The sequence below is a fragment of the Schistocerca serialis genome, chromosome 1, assembly GCF_023864345.2.
Source record: "Schistocerca serialis cubense isolate TAMUIC-IGC-003099 chromosome 1, iqSchSeri2.2, whole genome shotgun sequence".
Lineage (NCBI taxonomy): Eukaryota > Metazoa > Arthropoda > Insecta > Orthoptera > Acrididae > Schistocerca > Schistocerca serialis.
This window is the reverse complement of record NC_064638.1, coordinates 269,664,108-269,685,853: the sequence shown is the minus strand read 5'-3', so window position 1 is coordinate 269,685,853 and position 21,746 is coordinate 269,664,108. Positions and strand designations below refer to the sequence as shown.

At 45.8% G+C, this 21,746-nt stretch overlaps 1 non-coding gene and 1 pseudogene across 1 annotated transcript; one reads left to right on the top strand and one right to left on the bottom strand.

The window, feature by feature from the left end:
• Window positions 1-1,550: 1,550 nt before the first annotated feature.
• Trnat-ugu (transfer RNA threonine (anticodon UGU)) lies at window positions 1,551-1,625 on the bottom strand. Its single transcript has one exon. It is a non-coding gene; the product is annotated as a tRNA-Thr (tRNA).
• A 17,194-nt stretch (window positions 1,626-18,819) lies between these two features.
• On the top strand, window positions 18,820-18,937 carry LOC126428995 (5S ribosomal RNA; annotated as a pseudogene).
• Window positions 18,938-21,746: the final 2,809 nt, after the last annotated feature.

Here is a 21,746-nt window from a genome sequence, read left to right as displayed (position 1 = left end):
CGAGACGTTGATAATCGAAATGCTGCAGCGAAAGAGAAGTCAGGTTAATTTTAATGTCCCGTCGCCATCGGGGGTGCAAAGGAGAGTTCACTTGGTTAATTAAATACGACGAAAGACTTCAGCCGTGGTCTTTTTTTCTTTAACAAGCTTGTTGTAGCCTCCGGATGGCTGACAGACATGGCCTCGAAGCACAAATAGAACAATGCAATACAATAGCTAAGGATGAAATACGACATTCAGTTTGCGAAATGAATTGTGTCCTTTGCTGCACTAGTAAGCCGAAACTACGAGTTGCAGCAACATCTGAACATTCTTAGTAAATGCACTTGGTGGTTACAAGTCATGGAAAGGCCCTGGGATACGAGTCGTCCGTCGTTTGTTGAAACTGTTGGGCCCTGTAAAAGATATGGAACACAGTTTACATGGAAGAGCACCGAGCTTAGTTGCAGTTAGCTCCAAAAGAGGGTGCAACCGACGAGTGCTATGTTAGGCATCCGCCTTACATCACAAAAATAGTTCCCATCGGCCAGACATGAATGTAGGCAGACACATGGCTCTGTACAGCACGCAGTAGGCAGCTCTCAGGAGTTTGATGGAGTGGGTCTTCTTAGCCCACCACCGCTCAAAACCAACGAAAACTCACGTGAAAGGCCATACTGCATGCAAGTTTACTTTTAGTGCATTGCTGCGTGCTAAATGTAGCTGATATATCGAAAATGTTTTTAGCGCTGGAAGGAGAGCCATACGTTTTTCTGTTGTGTGTGACTCCAAACACAACTGTAAGGAGACGTGGGCTGCAGAGTGATGTAGCAACTGTCGTCATAGGAATGCTGGACGCGAACAGAAATGATTAGTGAGCTAACAGAAGATTTACTTTACTTGTATTTCTCCAAGTGTATGAAGATTCAGTACAAAGAGCGAGGCAAGAAATAGAGTTCAGCTCTAAATTAGAATAACAATGAGGCTCTCCGAACTAAAGCATGGTTTCACAGCCACTCTAGGTGCCATCTACGTACTGTCACACAGCGAAGTGGCTCCAAGTGCGAATGGGCTGTGTGGCTGCCCCTGACAATCCTATATAGCGGTTGCAGAGGGCATTCATAGTACAGAGGCACTGCGGTTCTAGACGCGTCAGTCTGGAACCGCGTGACCACCACAGTCGCAGGTTCGAATCCTGCCTCGGGCATGGATGTGTGTGATGCCCTTAGGTTATTTAGGTTTAAGTAGTTCTAAGTTCTAGGGGACTGATGACCTCAGCTGTTAAGTCCCATAGTGCTCAGAGCCATTTCAACCATTTTTGAGCCACTGCATGTGTGGCTTAGCGGGCATGCACCACTGGGTCCGTCAGATTCCGCGTGACCGCTATCGGTGTCTGATGGAAACTTGCAATTCCATTGCCAACTTTGACACCTGTGGGGTGGTATCGATACATGGTACCACATTTTCCAGTTTCGAGTAAGTATCTGACATACCCGGATGTTAGAATTATAGTAATACCTGCAGCTGCTAACGGGCGTTGATATATATCAACGGAGACAGGTGAAAATACGTGCCCCGACTGGGACTCGAACCCGGGATCTCCTGCTTACAAGGCAGACGCTCTATCCATCTGAGCCACCGAGGGCACAGAGGACAGCGCGACTGCAGGGACTATCTCGTGCACGCTTCCCGCGAGACACACATTCTCACCTTGTATGTCCACACACTACATTCGTAGTGTCTCACCACAACACAATCATTACTCGTTGAAGACATTGTAACATCTATGAGATAAATTTTAGCTACAGTGCGACGAGAGGAAATTATGCCTCTAACAGTTATAAACATTATCTATTCCACATACAAAAAACAGTGAAAACGATGATAAATATTAATTATTTATATATTATTTGATGATGTAATCGGACATATCGATGTGTATCATACAAAGACAATGATAATTGTAAATTCCTTTTATGATCTCCGTTTGTCTTCCTTTGTTTTTACCTTTTGTTGGTTGGCTTTTGTAGGTTGCGGACGCATATCAAACTGAGGTCTGTTAAGAAATTGTAATTATTTGTTAATTATTAGTTGAGAATAGAGTTCATTATTGTTATAATAAATATGAGTGAATAATTATTTGTAACATTAATTCCTCTCTCAGTAAGCATTATCTGTGTTAATTATTTCTTTCCGCTGCAAGGAGCGCACCCATTGATGATAGCGATTTGTGTCGCGTTTTTGTCTGTGTTTTTCTTAGAAAAAAATCAAATGTTTGCTTGATGAAGTCTAAATAGTGCACAATACGAAAATAAAGTTTAATAAGCGTTTCAAATACTTATCCTATTTGCTCTAACAATAGAAAGTCTCTAGCAATTGTCTGCCGCCATCTTAAAAATTATCTCAGCGGCAAATTCAAATTACGCAACTCTGCATACATGAATGCCGAAGGTAATACACATGTGTAAAAATAAATGTGCACCGGTGGCCCCGAACTCATTTTAATGAAAATAATTCGAATCAGATTGGTTCTTTAAAAACAATGCTCATAGCACGAGCCTTATAACAAACTTTTCTAGCTGATGTATGGAGCCTAAATTAATTAAGCACAAGTTGCGAAGAATATAGTTTCAGGTAACATACGTCAGTGTTGTGCGCGGCTGCTATTCGGTGGTTTTAAGGATCATTTTGCTGAAGACAACACTTTAACACGACGTTAACTTGGAGTTCTTTAGCAACTTGACCAAATCTTTATCCGGGAGAAAAATTATTTAGTAATTACTCAATGTAATAAAATAAGATTATCATTTTCATTTACAAATTAGTTAAGTACCAAACCAGTGAATAACGCAGCGAACGCCACAACATTCTTACAAGTCCCGTAAGAGTTCGGGGAATATATGTGCATCTGCACAGAAGGAGGTGGTCATGGCTGGTATTGTCAGAACTGTATACTTATATGGATATGGTGTGTGTTTTTTCGGACATGTCCGAAAGAACAGACACCATATCCATATAAGTATACCTGGATGTTGTCTGTGATGAGACTGGCTGCAATGCACTATATGAGAGGCTATAGTTGTCTGCTCTGTTACTTTTCATATAGCTCCTGTAGGAGCACGATTATCGCACTGATAAGCATGGTGTTACAAGACCTCCTGTCGTATCGCATATAAGAACCGCGCCTTACAATTTCCTGGAAGGATAAATATCCGAGTGGGTTTCATTGGTTGAAAAGGGAGTCAGATGAAGTTGCGCGGCGATCGGGTATGAAGCGTGTCGGTGTAGGGATGGTGTGATGGGCTGCTGCCAGCCCTGCCGTGTACAAGGATTACTGATCAGAGGGGAGCCACTCAGTTTACAGGCGCTGTCTGTGAGAGAAGAATCCAGGCTACAGCCCACTAGCGAATACGGACTGCCAGTAGCAGATGAAACAGAACTTTCTCGTTGCGTGTTTCGTCTCTCGATGAGTATGCCGGAAATGGAAAATCGTTGGCGGCTCTTTAGGCGGCCAAGCAGGCGGAATGGAACATTCCGACCACTTCGCTACGAAACAGGAGGGTTGCAGCCGGCGCCAGTGGCGCGCCATCTCTCAGCTGTTTTACGTTCCGCGGGAGCGCGGCCTGCGGACTGAAAGAGCTGGCTGGCGCGCCAGTGCCTGCGCGGCGCGGCGAATTGCTGGCGACAGTGGCAGTGGCGTGCGGAACAAGCCGCGCCGAGCGGAATGCGGCTGCCGCGTGGTGTAATTGGGGCCGCGAATGAGGCGGCCGGGCCCAACACACAGAGGGGGCCGCGTAATGGGCGCGCCGCGCACCGCTGCACTTAGCGAACGTCATGCCACTGGCGCACTCGGCAGCCGCTCGGCAAATCAATCCGGATCACTTCGAGTGGCGCGCCGCGCCCCAGATGGCACAGCCGTAATCTAAGCATTTCATCATTTCCGGATTTCACGCCGATGCACTTGCAAATTACTCTCCTTACGAATGCCCGTTTGAAATCCTGTGACAAGTATTCATGGTAACGTTCATAGCATGCTAAGGAAACAAAACCAAATCTAGTAATAAGCTCACAGCACGATACCGTACTTCGCATAGAGCAAAATTTGACAAAAATAGCTGTGGGTCGAAATTAGTACAGTAGAGCGTCGATTATCCGAACGTCGATCAACCAAACGACCGCTTACCGAGCGGGGTGGCGCAGTGGTTAGACACTGGACTCGCATTCGGGAGGACGACGGTTCAATCCCGTCCCCAGCCATCCTGATTTAGATTTTCCGTGATTTCCCTAAATCACTCCAGGCAAATGCCGGGATGGTTCCTCTGAAAGGGCACGGCCGACTTCCCAATCCTTCCCTAATCCGATGAGACCGATGACCACGCTGTCTGGTCTCCTTCCCCAAATCAACCAACCAACCGAACAACCGCTTAACCGAACTGTGTACTCGCTCGCACCTGTTACTCTCCCACCCTACCGTCCATCATCCACCTCACTCCCAAACCAAGTTTCCCACAAGGTATGATTGAAAATGGCGAACAGAATGATATGTCCGAAATTCTCGGTATGCTAAAAGAAATAGATTGCCACGAATGTGATGAAGAAGACGTTCATGAATGGATGAATATTGATGATGCAGATCCAGGACACCAAATCATGCAGGACAGCGAGATTGTAAACGTCGTCACTGGTAAAGATGACGCCGCCAGCATCTCATCAATCAGTGCTCCAGAAAGTGAAGATGAAAGTATACCAACGGCTTCTGAAACGATCACTTGTTTAGATACTGCCTTGCGCTGGTTTGAAGGCCAAGATGAAAGTGACCAGTTTCAGATATCTGTAATGAAAAAAGTACGTGACTTAGCTGCTCGTAAGCGTGTAGGCTTGCTTAGACAGACCAAAATAAAGGATTGTTTAAACGTTAATTTTGTATACTGTGTGTATTGTTCATGCAAAATGTGTATGTAATATGTATATATTTTTGTTTAGTAAACTGTGCCGCATACTATATATTCCTACTGTAGTTGCCTTTGTATGTTACTTTGTAATACTAAAAGAGATGCCTGTTTTTATGAATAAATTTACTGTACATTACTTCTTTATGGCAAATAAACATGTACAGTTCGGAATAAATTTACTGTACAGTACTTCTTTATGGCAAATAAACATGTACAGTTCGATTATCCGAACAAATCAATTTTCCGAACACCCATGTCCCCCAATTACTTCGGATAATCGACGTTCTACTATTCATATACGGTCCAGTTACACTAATGGCACCAGCACCTATGTATGACGTCAGCCTGTAATAGCAATTCGTCGGCCGAAGTGGCCGCGCGGTTAAAGGCGCTGCAGTCTGGAACCGCACGACCGCTACGGTCGCAGGTTCGAATCCTGCCTCGGGCATGGATGTTTGTGATGTCCTTAGGTTAGTTAGGTTTAACTAGTTCTAAGTTCTAGGGGACTAATGACCTCAGCAGTTGAGTCCCATAGTGCTCAGAGCCATTTGAACCATTTTTTTAATAGCAATTCACTCACAGCAGGTGGCAGCACTAGCATAGGAGGGTATAAAAAGCGTGTCGGAGGAACGTGGATAACAGTGCACACGTCGCAGATGCGGAGCGATTTATCTGACTTCCAAAAGGGAACGATCATTGACTTTTAAGCCAATGGCGGAAGCATTTCCAAAACGGCCAAGTTTGTAAACTGCCCCCTCGCCCCCTTGCTATACCGTGCGTGGTAAAATGGCGCTGTCCAACACCTGTGACGAGACAACTCTGCACCACAGGGGTGAACGATAGCTGCGGAGACGTGTATAGGCGAATATACGTCTAATCGTTGAGAAACTGACCGCCCATATGCACTAAGGGACTACCAACAGTGTCTCAGTTCAGCAAACGTTGCTGCGTATGGGTTTCTGCAACAGAAGCCTGTTTAGTGCACCCGTGCGAAATGTACGAGGCGTGTTTCTTAAGTAAGATCCGTTTGAACATGAGAACACAACGAAAGGTTATTTTAAAAAAGTAAATTTATTTTCGGAAAATACACTGCTGGCCACCGTAAATGCAACACCCTGAAGGAAGCATCCGAATCAAGTGAAATTTACACCATGGGTTTGCAGCGATGAGATATGCAACTGATTAGAATTTCAGCGCAGACGCACATCACGCGCGCCTGTGGCGCCACCTCATAGTGCCATTTAAGGCTTGGCGATTTCGACGAGTGTACGTTCGGCACGTGTGTTTACCTTGTGGTTGTTTCACAAGACGATCAGTTATGCCTCGTAGACAACAGCGAACATCTTTTGATCAAGTATCCGAGTTCGACAGAGGAAGGATAGTGGCTTACCGAGATTGTGGATTATCATACAGAGAAATCGCTAGTCGTGTTGGACGAAACCAAACAACTGTAATGCGGATATGTGACCGTTGGATGCAGGAGGGTACGACGGACCGACGTGGTCGATCGCATTCACCTCGGTGCACCACTGCACGTGCTGATAGGCAAATTGTCCGCATGGCAGTGACGGATCGCTCAGTGACATCCCGAACCATAGCACAGCACATTGCGTCTGTAACGCATCATCCAGTGTCTGCGCGTACCATTCGACGCCGTTTACAGCAGAGTGGTCTGTCCGCAAGACGTCCATTGCTTCGCCTACCATTGACGCAGAACCACAGATGTCTCCGTCGCCAATGGTGTGATGACAGACGGATGTGGACGGCAGAATGGAATGACGTTGTCTTTACTGACGAGGCACGCTTCTGTCTGCAGCACCACGATGGTCGGATTCGAGGGTGGAGACACCGCGGAGAGAGGATGCTGGACAGCTGCATTATGCACCGCCACACTGGTCTTGCACAGGGTATTATGGTATGGGGCGGCATTGGATATTACTCTCGCACGCCTCTAGTACGCATTGCCTGTACTTTAAATAGCCGGCGCTACATATCCGAGGTGCTGAAGCCAGTTGTCCTTCCTTACCTTCAGGGCTCGGCTACAGCCATATTTCAACAGGATAATGCGCGACCACACGTGGCACGCATTGTCCAAAGGTTCTTCGTCAATAACCAGATTGAATTGCTTCCCTGGCCGGCTCGCTCTCCGGATCTTTCGACGATAGAAAACATGTGGTCCATGGTTGCTCTACGAGTGACCCAGATTACATCCCCAGCTGCCACACCAGATGATCTTTGGCAACGTGTGGAAGCTGCTTGGGCTGCTGTACCCCAGGAACACATCCAACGTCTCTTTGACTCAATGCCGAGACGTGTGGCAGCGGTGATTTTCAACGATGGCGGCTACTCTGGCTACTGATTCTGGCAGGAACCACATGTCACAGACGTCTGTAAACGTAATCATTTGATACTTGGTCAACATGTTATCTACAAAATAAATTTTGTTGTGCTACCTCTTGTCTTTCTTGGTGTTGCATTTACGGTGGCCAGCAGTGTACATACTTCACTGGCCGACCTGTGTGGCCGTGCGGTTCTAGGCGCTTCAGTCTGGAACCGCGTGACCGCTGCGGTCGCAGGTTCGAATCCTGCCTCGGGCATCGATGTGTGTGATGTCCTTAGGTTAGTTAGGTTTAAGTAGTTCTAAGTTCTAGGGGACTGATGACCACAGATGTTAAGTCCCATAGTGATCAGAGCCATTTTTTGAACATACTTCACTCTATTTTTCGATATGGTTGCCAAGTTTGTTCAAACACTTATCATACCGCTCAACCAATTTTAAAATATCCTCTTCATAAAAACTTGCCGCCTGCTCCGATAACCAAGAGTTCACTGCCGTTTCACGTCGTCGTCATCACTGTAACGGTTGCCACTGAGGTGTTATTTGAGGTGGAGGGACAGATGGTAATCGCTCGCCGCAAGACCGGGACTGTAGGGTGGGTAGTCTAAAGCTTTCCAGCGAAAACTGTCCAATAAATCGCGGGTCTGACTTACAGTGTGAGGTCTCGCATTGTCATGCAGAAGGACAATTCCCTTTCTCAGCGTGCTGTGTCTTTTGTTTTGAATCGCTCGGCGCAGCTTTCGCAGGGTCTGGCAGTATGCTTCTGCATTGATAGTGGTTCCTCGATGCATGAAGTCGACCAACAAAACACCATGCCTATCGCAAAACACCGACGCCATGATTTTGCGCTGGGACAAACACTGTTTGGCCTTCACCTTTACAGGCGAGTGAGTGTGTCTCCATTCCATGCTCTGTTCAAATTCAAATGGTTCAAATGGCTCTGAGCACTATGCGACTTAACTTCTGAGGTCGTCAGTCGTCTAGAACTTAGAACTAAATAAACCTAACTAACGTAAGGACATCACACACATCCATGCCCGAGGCAGGATTCGAACCTGCGACCGTAGCAGTCGCTCGGTTCCAGACTGTAGCGCCTAGAACCTCACGGCCACTCCGGCCGGCTCCCATGCTCTGTTGCTTCGATCCGGGCGTGATATGCGAAACCCATATTTCGTCTCCAGTTCGATCTGACTCAAGAAGCCGTCACCTTCTTTGTGATAACGAGTCGAGAACTTCATCGCACACTCAAATGTTTGGTTTTTGTGGTCCTCTGTTAGGAGTTTCTGGACCCAACGGAAGACAGTTTCCTAAACTTTAGGTGTTCAGAAACAGTGTTGTAAATCTCTGAGCCGCGTGGGATTAGCCGAGCAGTCTAAGGCGCTGCAGTCATGGACTGTGCGGCTGGTCCCGGCGGAGTTTCGAGTCCTCCCTCCGGCATGGGGTGTGTGTTTGTCAATGGGATAATTTAGGTTAAGTAGTGTGTAAGCTTAAGGACTGATGACCTTAGCAGTTAAGTCCCATAAGATTTCACACACATTTGACCATTTTTGAAAGCTCTGATCTCGACACGTCAGGAAATTCGTTTGAGAGACCTGTTATTGTGAAGCGCCTGTTGTCACGAATCCTCGCTTCAACTGAAGCCACAAATCGTCTGTAATCAAAGAAGGGCGACCGGAGCGGTCCTCATCATGGACGTTGACACAGCCATCTTTGAATTCTCATACCCACTTACGCACTTTGCTTTCACTCATGACAGTATCACCGTACACTTCGCAAATCTGTTGATGAATTTCTGCAGCATACAGGTTCCTTGCTGACAAAAACCGTATCACTGAGCGAACCTCACATACGGCGGGCGAGTTAATAGTCTTAAACATTTTGAAAGCACAGAACAGAACCGTACACGTTAGCTACAGAGCTGAAACTGAGCACAGTTGTTCCCGGGGCATGCCGGTACACGACGCAAGCGCTCGTTGCGGTATGCGCGCGAACTACTAGTGTCTACAACAAAACGGGCCTTACTTAAAAAAACACGCCTCGTAGATGTCTTGTGGTTACGGCCTCCCGTCGGGAAGACCGTTCGCCGGGTGCAAGTCTTTCTATCTAACGCCTCTTCGGCGACTTGCGCGTCGATGGGGATGAAATTATGACGATTAGGACAACAAAACACCCAGTCCCTGAGCAGAGAAAATATCCGACCCAGCCGGGAATCGAACCCGGGACCTTAGGATTGATATTCTGCGGCGCTGACCACTTTTTTTTTTTTTTAAATCTCATTTTGTTCGTTTTTGTTCGTTGTATCTGCTCTGGACGGACGTCGAAAGCCACCCGTTTTAGTTCGTTGTTGATCCATTAACTCAGTTTTTTTTGTATTACAGAGGGCAACTAGCCCTCTGACTGAACACGCTGAGTTACCGTGCCGGCTGCCACTCAACTACCGGGGCCGCACGTGCACCCGTGCTGACTGCTATTCAAAAATGGCTCTGAGCACTATGGGACTTAACATCTATGGTAATCAGTCCCCTAGAACTTAGAACTACTTAAACCTAACTAAACTAAGGACAGCACACAACACTCAGCCATCACGAGGCAGAGAAAATCCCTTACCCCGCCGGGAATCGAACCCGGGAACCCGGGCGTGGGAAGCGAGAACGCTACCGCACGACCACGAGCTGCGGGCGCTGACTGCTATTCATCGGCGACGAAGGCTGGAGTTTGCACGCAGATAACACGAGTGCTTTGCACTACCACTGAGTGGCGACAGGTGTCTTTTCCAGATGTATCTCGTTTTATGCTCCATTGGCCAGATGACCGTTGCTGTGTACCGCATGGAACGTCTGAAAGCGGCCAAAATGCAACAGTCATCAGAAGGGTACAGACTGGAGGTGGGAGCGTTTTGATCTGGTGAATCCTTTCGTGGGATTCCCTGGGCGATTCTGAAAACATAATGAATCAACACTAGCATACATCTATCCTTGTGGATCGTGTCCACCTCTACATGTAATTTGGTTTTCCTCAGCACTACGGCATCTACCAACAGAACAATGCAACGTGTCACACAGCTCGCAGCGTATGTGCGTGGTCCGCATTCCCCTGGCTAACAAATTCCCCTCGTTAACCAGTTTCCGGGATTTAAACCCAATCGACAATCTGTGGGACCACCTCGATCGGGCTGTTCACTCCATAGATCCTCAGCCGAGAAACCGACTACAGCTGGCCATGGCAGTGGAGTCGGTTTGGCTCCAAATCCCTGTCGCTGCCTTTCAGATGCACACTGAGTCCCTTACTACACGTCTCGCAGCCGTCCACGCTGCAAAATGTGGTTATGCAGGCTTTGGACAAGTGGTCAAAATTATGCGACTGGATCGTGTAAGATTGCAGCCAATCGACAGAGAGCAAGCGAAAATGTGTGCGGTGTCCTTTTAACCTGAACATCCCAGATAACACCTATTGTGTAACTGAACGCAGTTTCTGGTCACATTTTCAGTCCGAGGTCACTCTTTTAAGGTCAACTTGACAGTCCACAGCCAGTCAAACTTTGAACTGATATTCAAACCTAAATATTTCTCTTTGATACAAGGCGTACAACTTTGCTTCCACCGTTTTTGCCCAACATTTGAGACTTTAATGAAACAAATTGGTTACACATACGTCATTAACAGTATTTTCCATCGCAGGTTACTACTTTCTCCCATCTTTCCGGCAGTGTACGAATCCAGCGTCGAAAAAATTATTCATCTTTTGAAGTGATCCACGAATCGATCTAATTTGTGACTCTTTCAAGAGATCGGAAGTGTTGGTCAGCCAGGCCATGCTCCATTGATCTAAACAGGTGATAGTCAGAGGGAGCAATGTCTGGAGATTACAGCAGGTGGGGTAGGACTTCCCATTCTAACGTTTCCAATTACGTTTTGACCTCATTTGCAACGTGGAGTCAAGCGTTGTCGTGCTGCAAAGTCACTTTATCGTACCTCTCGCTGTACTGCGGCCGTTTATCTTTTAATGCTCTGCTCAAACGAATTAATTGCATTCGAGAACGAGCACCTGTGATCGTTTCACTTGGTTTTAACACTTCATACTACACGGCGCAGAGCATGATCTTGGAGCCGTGACTATTCGGTTTGTCCGTCGACGTGGAAGCATGTCCGGGATATCCCCATGATTTTTTGCGTTTAGGGTTATCGTAATGAACCCATTTTTTGTCCCCGGCCACAATTAGATGCAGAAATCCCTTTCGTTTTTGCTCTGAAGCAACTGTTCACAAACACACAAACGCCGTTCAACGTATCTTGGTTTCAGCTCACACGGGACCCAAGATCCTTCTTTCTGAATCATGCCCATAGCCTTGAGACGTTTTGAAATGGGTTGCTGTGTCACTCCCACTAATCGTGCTAATTCTTCTTGAGTTTGATGTGAGTCTTCACTCAGCAATTCTCTAATTCTGCATCTTTGAAAACTTTCTCTCTTCCACTACTATGCAGACCTAAGACGTTAAAATCACCGTTCTTGAAGCGTTGAAACCACTCAAGACACGTTCTTTCACTAATAGATCCTTACCATACGTACCTGAGAGCATTCTATGAGACTCAGCCGCTGTTTTCTTCATATTGAAACTAAACAGTAACACCTCCCGCAAATGACGAGAATTACTCTCGTAAACTGACATTTTAAATCAAGAACAACTTTATGATATAGTCCCAAATCGACTAATGTTTGAATGAGGTTATGTTGACCGAGGTCCAAGCTAATTGCCTGACGGCTGCGATCTGTTTCTTTAGACCTCTACTTACCGTTGTCGCCACCTTGCGGCAAACGGCGGAAGCAAAGTTGTACACCTTGTATTTAATTGTAAAGCTAGATTAGTAAAAGAACTACGCTAAAAGTAACGTAGAACCGGGTGAGCGTGAAGTCCTTCCCTGATTTCAAAAATTTATTTCTAAGGAATTGTGCTACACTGCTCTACTAAAGTTGAGGAGGAGATAGTTACAGCAACATATTAACAACTCGTTGGAAATTAGTGAACGTGCGGGAAGATGTTTCCAGACGTCTCCCAGTCGTGCACAGAAAAGTGGACGTCACGTAACGTTATGTCAGCGTGATTGTATCGCTAAATGGGGCTGGCCCCGCAACACCAGGCAGTAGGAGGAACGGGAAACGACAGAGTGTGTAAATCACGTTAGGCTGTGGTTGTGTTTTACATTACAACATGACCCGGAGAGAACAACTGGATGGCTTCATACGGGGAAGAATCATTGGGAAACCTGGTGAAGGACAAGGCGTGACAAGTGTAGCACATGAGTTTGGTACTGCTCGTAGTACTGTTTCACGTGCGTGGTGAGCATTTCTGAGCACAGGCACTGTTGCCCAAAGGAGAGAAGGTGGTCGACCATGGTCACTTACATCAGCTGATGAGCGATACACTGTGCAAGAGGTAAGAAAGGACCCACGTCAAGCAATGGTTCCAATTACAGCCACATTCAACAGGGCTGCAAGCAATTTCACTCTTCATAGTGGCACGGCAACTGCATTGGTGTGGCCCATGCCTGACGGCCAGTACAGGGTTATTACAAATGATTGAAGCGATTTCACAGTTCTACAATAACTTTATTATTTGAGATATTTTCACAATGCTTTGCACGCACGTACAAAAACTCAAAAAGTTTTTTTAGGCATTCACTAATGTTCGATATGTGCCCCTTTAGTGATTCGGCAGACATCAAGCCGATAATCAGGTTCCTCCCACACTCGGCGCAGCATGTCCCCATCAATGAGTTCAAAAGCATCGTTGATGCGAGCTCGCAGATCTCGCACGTTACTTGGTAGAGGAGGTTTAAACACTGAATCTTTCACATAACCACACAGAAAGAAATCGCATAGGGTTAAGTCGGGAGAGCGTGGAGGCCATGACATGAATTGCTGATCATGATCTCCACCACGACCGATCCATCGGTTTTCCAATCTTCTGTTTAAGAAATGCCGAACATCATGATGGAAGTGCGGTGGAGCACCATCCTGTTGAAAGATGTAGTCGGCGCTGTCGGTCTCCAGTTGTGGCATGAGCCAATTTTCCAGCATTTCCAGATACACGTGTCCTGTAACGTTTTTTTCGCAGAAGAAAAAGGGGCCGTAAACTTTAAACCGTGAGAGTGCACAAAACACGTTAACTTTTGGTGAATTGCGAATTTGCTGCACGAATGCGTGAGGATTCTCTACCGCCCAGATTCGCACATTGTGTCTGTTCACTTCACCATTAAGAAAAAATGTTGCTTCATCACTGAAAACAAGTTTCGCACTGAACGCATCCTCTTCCATGAGCTGTTGCAACCGCGCCGAAAATTCAAAGCGTTTGACTTTGTCATCGGGTGTCAGGGCTTGTAGCAATTGTAAACGGTAAGGCTTCTGCTTTAGCCTTTTCCGTAAGATTTTCCAAACCGTCGGCTGTGGTACGTTTAGCTCCCTGCTTGCTTTATTCGTCGACTTCCGCAGGCTACGCGTGAAACTTGCCCGCACGCGTTCAACCGTTTCTTCGCTCACTACAGGCCGACCCGTTGATTTCCCGTTACAGAGGCATCCAGGAGCTTTAAACTGTGCATACCATCGCCGAATGGAGTTAGCAGTTGGTGGATCTTTGTTGAGCTTCGTCCTGAAGTGTCATTGCACTGTTATGACTGACTGATATGAGTGCATTTCAAGCACGACATACGCTTTCTCGGCTCCTGTCGCCATTTTGTCTCACTGCACTCTCGAGCGCTCTGGCGGCAGAAACCTGAAGTGCGGCTTCAGCCGAACAAAACTTTATGAGTTTTTCTACGTATCTGTAGTGTGTCGTGACCATATGTCAATGAATGGAGCTACAGTGAATTTATCAAATCGCTTCAATCATTTGTAATAGCCCTGTACATTGTATTCCGCTGACACGCGCGCATCACTGGCATTGTTTGCGATAGAGACAAGGGCAGGGGGACTCGACTAACGAGGAGTGGTTAGCGTGTTCTTCTGGGATGACAACAGAATCACTCCGAGTAGCGATACCGGACTGAGCCCTATATTGCAGTAGGTGGGAATACGTAACGTATCCAGGCACGCTGTCGAACATGTTCGTCTTGGTGGTTTAGGTGTTACAGCGTGGGGAGACATAATACTGCTTGGGTATATCTACCTCCATATTTTGCAACACAGCACTGTCACCATTCAATGTTACTGCGACACTGTGCTCTCTCCCCATGTGCGTCTTTGAGGGGTGTGTTCGGCTTTGCCTTCATTTTTACGGATGACAATGCGTGACTCCATTTGACAGTGTACGTGGAGGAATCATTGCAAAATGGTTCAATTGGCTCTGAGCACTATGCAATTTAACTTCTGTGGACATCAGTCGCCTAGAACTTAGAACTAATTAAACCTAACTAACCTAAGGACATTACACACATCCATGCCCGAGGCAGATTCGAACCTGCGACCGTAGCGGTCGCTCGGCTCCAGACTGCAGGGCCTAGAACCGCACGGCCACTCCGGACGGCGAATTATTGCAAGAAGAATGGGGCGAAGGCCCGGATAACCTGTTTCCCCAGACTTAAACCCAACCAGCACTTGTGTGATTGGTTTGGGAGACGCATGACAGCACTTTCACATGCAGAATCGACCATTCGACAGCTGTCAGCCGCGGTGGTGGAGGAATGGAACGCCGTACCACAACGAGCCCTTGGTAACCTCGTGTGCAGCACTGCCGTCCGCGGTGATCACACACGCTATTAAGAAGCGGGTGCAGCCTTTTGTAATGTCCAGGGGGCCGTCATAAATCGCGGAAATCGCGGTGACTTCAGTGTAATTAGTCTCGTTGAATAAAAGTGTCATTACTGCCCATGTCATTGTGTATATCTTTCAGTTACCTTCTGGACTACGCAGCAGCAGTTCTTTGCATATATGGTCCAAGTTTCATCGAGCTTGGCAGTGACACATTTGTCCTTATGTTTTGGACACCAGTATGGATGCAGCTATGCGATTTGTTGCTAATCGTCTCCTAAATCATAAAGATTTTGTGTATACACTCACACATGTTTGTGGCGTTTGTTTTGCAAAAGATAGTGCAACGCCATATTGGGAGTTACGTGTTCTCCACTTCTTGGATGAATCCATTCAGGACACATGAACTGGTAGTGACGGTCCAACATCCACATTCATCAGACATAACTCCTCTTGGATATTTTTTCGTGGAGCTACCGTAAGGATAAACTGTTCTCTTTTCAAGTTCCAGATATGCAGACTTTTACGGCACGAATACGACATGCTGTAGGGCTCGTGATAGAAGAGATGTTGGCAGAAACATGGAGACAGATTGAGTTTCACCTAGTCGTTCCGCAGGAAAGTAACATATCACCTTTGAAAGCGTATCGCTAGAAAACGTTATTAGTTAAACTACAGTTTGGAAGAATCCACATATCTGCTTAGAAATAAGTTATTGTAATCAGTGAGTGAAGGATATGTCCGCTCAAGCACCATTACCCTACCAATTAATGATACTTTGAATGACTTGCTGACATGTCCTTCGACCTGTCTGGGTCAGCAGTTGCCATGTACGACAACAAAGGGGCGAGATGTTCGACACCAGCCACATACGAGGTGCGGCTAGAAAAAAACCGGACTGATGCTGGAAAAAACATTTATTTACAATTATTTGCAATTTCATGTTATCTCCTTCAATGTACTCTCCTCCTCGGTCTCTACACCGCTCCATACGAATTTTCCACTGTTCATAGCAATGCTGCAGATCATTTTCGGTAAGTCCATATATTACTTCCGTCGCTTTTTCTTTTACTGCTTCAACAGTCTCAAATCTAGTTCCTTTCAAAGCTGCCTTGACTTTAGGGAAAAGAAAAAAGTCACAGGGGGCCAAATCAGGTGAGTAGGGTGGATGATCTAAGATGGGAATGTTGTGTTTTGCCAAAAACGTCTTCACTGACAACGCACTGTGAGCTGGGGCATTGTCTTGGTGAAGGATCCATGACTTTTTTCTCCACAAATCGTTCCGTTTTCTCCGTACTCGCTCACGTAGGGTAGCCAGGACGCTAATGTAGTAATGCTGATTCACTGTTTGTCCCTCTGGTACCCAAACAATGTGCACAATCCCTTTGATGTCAAAAAAAAAACAATCATCATTGCCTTGAATTTCGATTTTGACATTCGTGCTTTTTTTTGTCGTGGAGAACCAGGAGTTTTCCAATGCATCGATTGGCGTTTAGTTTCGGGATCGTAAGTAAAAAACCACGATTCATCGCAAGTAATAACATTTTGTAAGAAGGTGGGATCACTTTCAATGTTTTCCAGGATGTCAGAACAAATCATTCTTCGGCGTTCCTTCTGTTCAATTGTGAGACACTTTCGAACCATTTCTGAACACACTTTGTTCATCTTGAAACTTTCATGAAGAATCTGCCTAACACTTTCCTTGTCAACTCCTGTTAACTCAGACACTGCTCTGATTGTTAAACGGCGATCTTGTCCAACAAGTTTACCGATTTTTTCAATGTTTGCATCAGTTTTTGCTGACAATGGTCTGCCAGTGCGAGTGTCATCACTGGTGTCTTCGCGGCCATCTTTAAATCGTTTAAACCACTCAAACACTTGTGTTCGCGATAAACAATCATCGCCGTACACTTGTTGTAACATTACAAACGTTTCACTTGCAGATTTTCCTAGTTTGAAACAAAATTTGATGTTAACACGCTGTTCTTTCTGTACACTCAACATTTTCCGACGCACAGACAAAACGTCAACTACTTAAAACAGACGCCACGGGCAGACTGAGTGCAGGAGGCAGATGAAACTCGAGCAGTAGGCGGAGCGAGAGTCACGTGACAGGCCACGCGACTTTCAGACTTATTGCATTCGTTTTATTGTTTCACCAGTACCAGTCAGGTTTTTTTCTAGCCACACCTCGTATAACGCATTCACAGAAAAAAAATTTTCTTTTCATCACTTTGCTGAATGATACGTTTCAGCATGACTAAAGTCTTAGCTTCGCCTTCGGAATAGGGTGTATCATATGGGCCGGACGCGGTGGCCGTGCGGTTCTAGGCGCTGCAGTCCGGAACCGCAGGACTGCTACGGTCGCAGGTTCGAATCCTGCCTCGGGCATGGATGTGTGTGATGTCCTTAGGTTAGTTAGGTTTAAGTAGTTCCAAGTTATAGGGGACTGATGACCTAAGATGTTAAGTTCCATAGTGCTCAGAGCCATTTGAACCATTTTTTGTATCATATGGTGTTTTGTAAAGCAGTCACCGGCCGCTGTGGCCGAACGGTTCTAGGCGCTTCAGCCCGGAAACGCGCGACTGATACGGTCGCAGGTTCGAATCCTGCTTCGGGCGTGGGTGTGTGTGATGTCCTTAGGTTAGTTAGGTTTAAGTAGTTCTAAGTTCTAGAGGAGTGATGACCTGAGATGTTAAGTTCCATAGTGCTCAGAGCCATTTGAACCATTTGTAAAGCAGTCGATTTGCTTATGTTTCGCTCGAAAGGACGAACAAGGAGAGTACACTGTCATGGAGGCCTACACCGATGATCCAGAACATTATAAGGACCTGCATAATAGCTTGTTTGTCCGTTTTTGGAACGAAATACATCACTGATTCTGCGTATCAAGGATCCGACAGTTTTTGATAGATTTGTAGAGGTATATGGCAATAGATGTCTACTCAGAGGTCGTGTAATTCGAGTAAATAACGGGCCGCTAATTTGCGTACGCGGTGATAGTCATCCAGATGGGTTCCAAGGATTTACGTCAGGCAAATTTGGCCGCTGAGACATCAAAGTGAGTTCACTATAACGTTTCTCAAACAACTGCAGCACTGTTCTGGCTGGGAGACACGGACCGTTATACTGCAGTCGGGGAAGACATCAAGCATGAAGGGATGCAGATGGTTCGCCGCTGACAGCGTGTCTTCGATTACGACCACAGATCCGATGCAAGCGTAGGAGAATGTCTCCCTTAGTATAATGCTCCTCCCACCAGCCTGTGTCAGTGCCAATGCACTTTTCGAACCGTCGTTCACCACTAAGACGGCGTTTGTGGAGACAACCATTGACCTAGTGTAGCAATAATGTCATCCATCCGAAGATCCGACACCTTTCTGTTGATCGATGGTCGAATCCCGATCGTTCCATGTCCACTGAAATCGTAATTGACGATATCATTGCGTCAACATGTGAACTAGTAGGGGTGGCCTGCTGTGGAGCTCTATATTCAACAATGTACTATAAACGGTGTGCTCTGAAACACTTGTGCGTTCACCAGCATTCTGCTCTTTCGACAGATCGCCAACTATCCCACTTTACAGAGCAGACAAGTCTCCGAACGCCACGTTCTGTGAAGAATCGTGGACTTCCAAACGTTAAGCGCCTGGTGGTAGTTTCACTGTCCATCTACGACAGTAGCAGGTGAATATTAGACCAGCTTCGCCGTTTTCGAGATACTCGTTCACAGGCTTTGAATAATAGTAATCTGCCCTTTGCCAAAGTCACTTGTGTCAATGGATTTCCCCATTTTCACACCATTTCTTCGCCGACGGCCCTGCCGTAACGGTAACACCGGTTCCCGTCAGATCACCGAAGTCAAGCGTTATCGGGATGGACTAGCATTTGGATGGGTGACCATCCGGTCTGCCGAGCGCTGTTGGCAAGCGGGGTGCACTCAGCCCTTCTGAGGCAAACTGAGGAGCTACTTGACTGAAAAGTAGCGGCTCCGGTCTCGGAAACTGACATACGGCCGGGAGAGCGGTGTGCTGACCAGGTGTGCCGCCCCTTCCATATCCGCATCCAGTGATGATTGTAGACTGAGGATGATACCGCGGTCGGCCGGTACCTCTGGGCCTTCATGGCCTGTTCGGGAGGAGTTTAGTTTTTAGTTTTAGACCATATCTTCGCTAGGGTGATCGTACGTGTCTGCTCCGCTTACATACTCATGTTACCACGTCAACTGTCCGCAACGCTACCAGGCGGCGTCCAACGACGTGGTGGGAAGTGGTCATTATGTTTCGCTTATCAGTGGACAAGCTGAAGTAGCTTAGACATGGCACCCGCAATAAACCCACTGAGAGTCAATATAGCGCTAAGATAAAGCCGAGGCAGATAATGTGTCAACTTTTCTGACGTGAGCTAGTATATTTTAATGTTCATAGGTGCTGAATTAGGAAGGGTGATTCACGAAGATATGCAAATAGTTTAATATGTTATTCTACAAGTGAAACTAAAGAAAAAAGTTTATATAAACATAGGTCCGTAAATGTTTAGTTACGGAGTTACGGCTACATCGCTAGTATGAAGCAATCGAAAGACTGTGCGAGGTTAAAGTAAAGCACGATTTCCATTTATTTTGTTGTTATTGATCTGGAGAATCTAATAAAACATGTCCCAGACGTGTATCTGCAGTAGTATTCCAGAACATCCAGAGAAGAAAAGACGTAATTTCGTAAAATTTTTAATTTATTAACTACTTTGACCAATTTGTTTTTTAAATTCCAGACAATTGCAGAAACTTTTCAACAGAAGTTGTAGAGAATTTGATTTTGGAAAAATGATGCAAATAACGTTAACTGAAAGTGTACGAATGTGTCAGATAGCCTGCAATTATTAATACCGTAGCACGTGTGAATTCATGTTAAACCAGAAAAAACAAAGTTCAGTGTTAAAGAAGTTCTACAGTGTACATAAAATTTCACAATAAATTCACAATACTCGTTAATGGTGGCATAAATCGCATAACGGTTCCTACATTCTTAACGGAAAGTAAACGGTTCAAATGGCTCTGAGCACTATGGGACTTAACAGCTGAGGTCAACTTAGAACTACTTAAACCTAACCATCCTAAGGATATCACATACATCCATGCCCGAGGCAGAATTCGAGCCTACGACCGTAGCGGTCGCGCTGTTCCAAACTGAAGCACCTAGAACCGGTCGGCCACAGCGACCGGCGAAAGTAAACGAAATTAGTTGTATAACAATCTTTGCTTCTCTGGATATTCTGTAAACTACTGCAGATACACGTCAGGGACATGTTTTATGAGATTCACCAAATCAATAACTACAACATAAATGGAAATCGTGCATTACTTTCACCTCGTACAGTTTTGCGATGGCTTCATATTATAGAAGATGCTAAATTTCGGGCAAAATCTTTTATTAGTCGTAACTTCGTAACTAAACATTTGCGGACCTATGTTTGTATGAACTTCTTTTCTTTAGTTTCACTAGTAGGATAACATATTAAAATATTTGCGTATATATATATATATATATATATATATATATATATATATATATATATATTATATATATGGTGTTACAAAAAGGTACGGCCAAACTTTCAGGAAACATTCCTTACAACCAAAGAAAGAAAATATGTTATGTGGACATGTGTCCGGAAACGCTTACTTTCCATGTTAGAGCTCATTTTATCACTTCTCTTCAAATCACATTAATCATGGACTGGAAACACACAGCAACAGAACGTACCAGCGTGACTTCGAACACTTTGTTACAGGAAATGTTCAAAATGTCCTCCGTTAGCGAGGATACATGCATCCACCCTCCGTCGCATGGAATCCCTGATGCGCTGATGCAGCCCTGGACAATGGCTTATTGTATCACAGCCGTCCACAATACGAGCACGAAGAGTTTCTACATTTGGTACCGGGGTTGCGTAGACAAGAGCTTTCAAATGCCCCCATAAATGAAAGTCAAGAGGGTTGAGGTCAGGAGAGCGTGGAGGCCATGGAATTGGTCCGCCTCTACCAATCCAGCGGTCACCGAATCTGTTGTTGAGAAGCGTACGAACACTTCGACTGAAATGTGCAGGAGCTCCATCGTGCATGAACCACATGTTGTGTCCTACTTGTAAAGGCACATGTTCTAGCAGCATAGGTAGAGTATCCCGTATGAACTCGTGGCGATGAATCGAGGAAGTACAGCACATACTGACGAAACTAAAATGAGCTCTAACATGGAAATTAAGCGTTTCCGGACACACGTCCACATAACATCTTTTCTTTATTTGTGTGTGAGGAATGTTTCCTGAAAGTTTGGCCGTACCTTTTTGTAACACCATATATATATATATATATATATATATATATATATATATATGTACGTGTGTGTGTGTGTGTGTGTGTGTGTGTTTGTGTTTGTCCCTATTATTCATCGAACTTTGGGGTTTGTAGCTACCATCCTACGATACCGTTCATCGGACGTTCTGTAATGACAAAAGGTTGCATAGCATGGTGTTAAGGTGAATGTAGGAAGGGGAGATAGGAGCAATGAGATGACAGCAGCAGTTGGATGCATTTGATGTGCGAACGTGCCAGAGACCTCTGTGCAGGCGCAGTCCCGGCATTACGTCTGCTGGTGGCGTGGAGTGCCGAGGACAGAGGCGAAGATCAGAAACGGCTGCGGCACAAAAGCAGCCGCCGGGGTCGTCCTGTGACTGTGCTG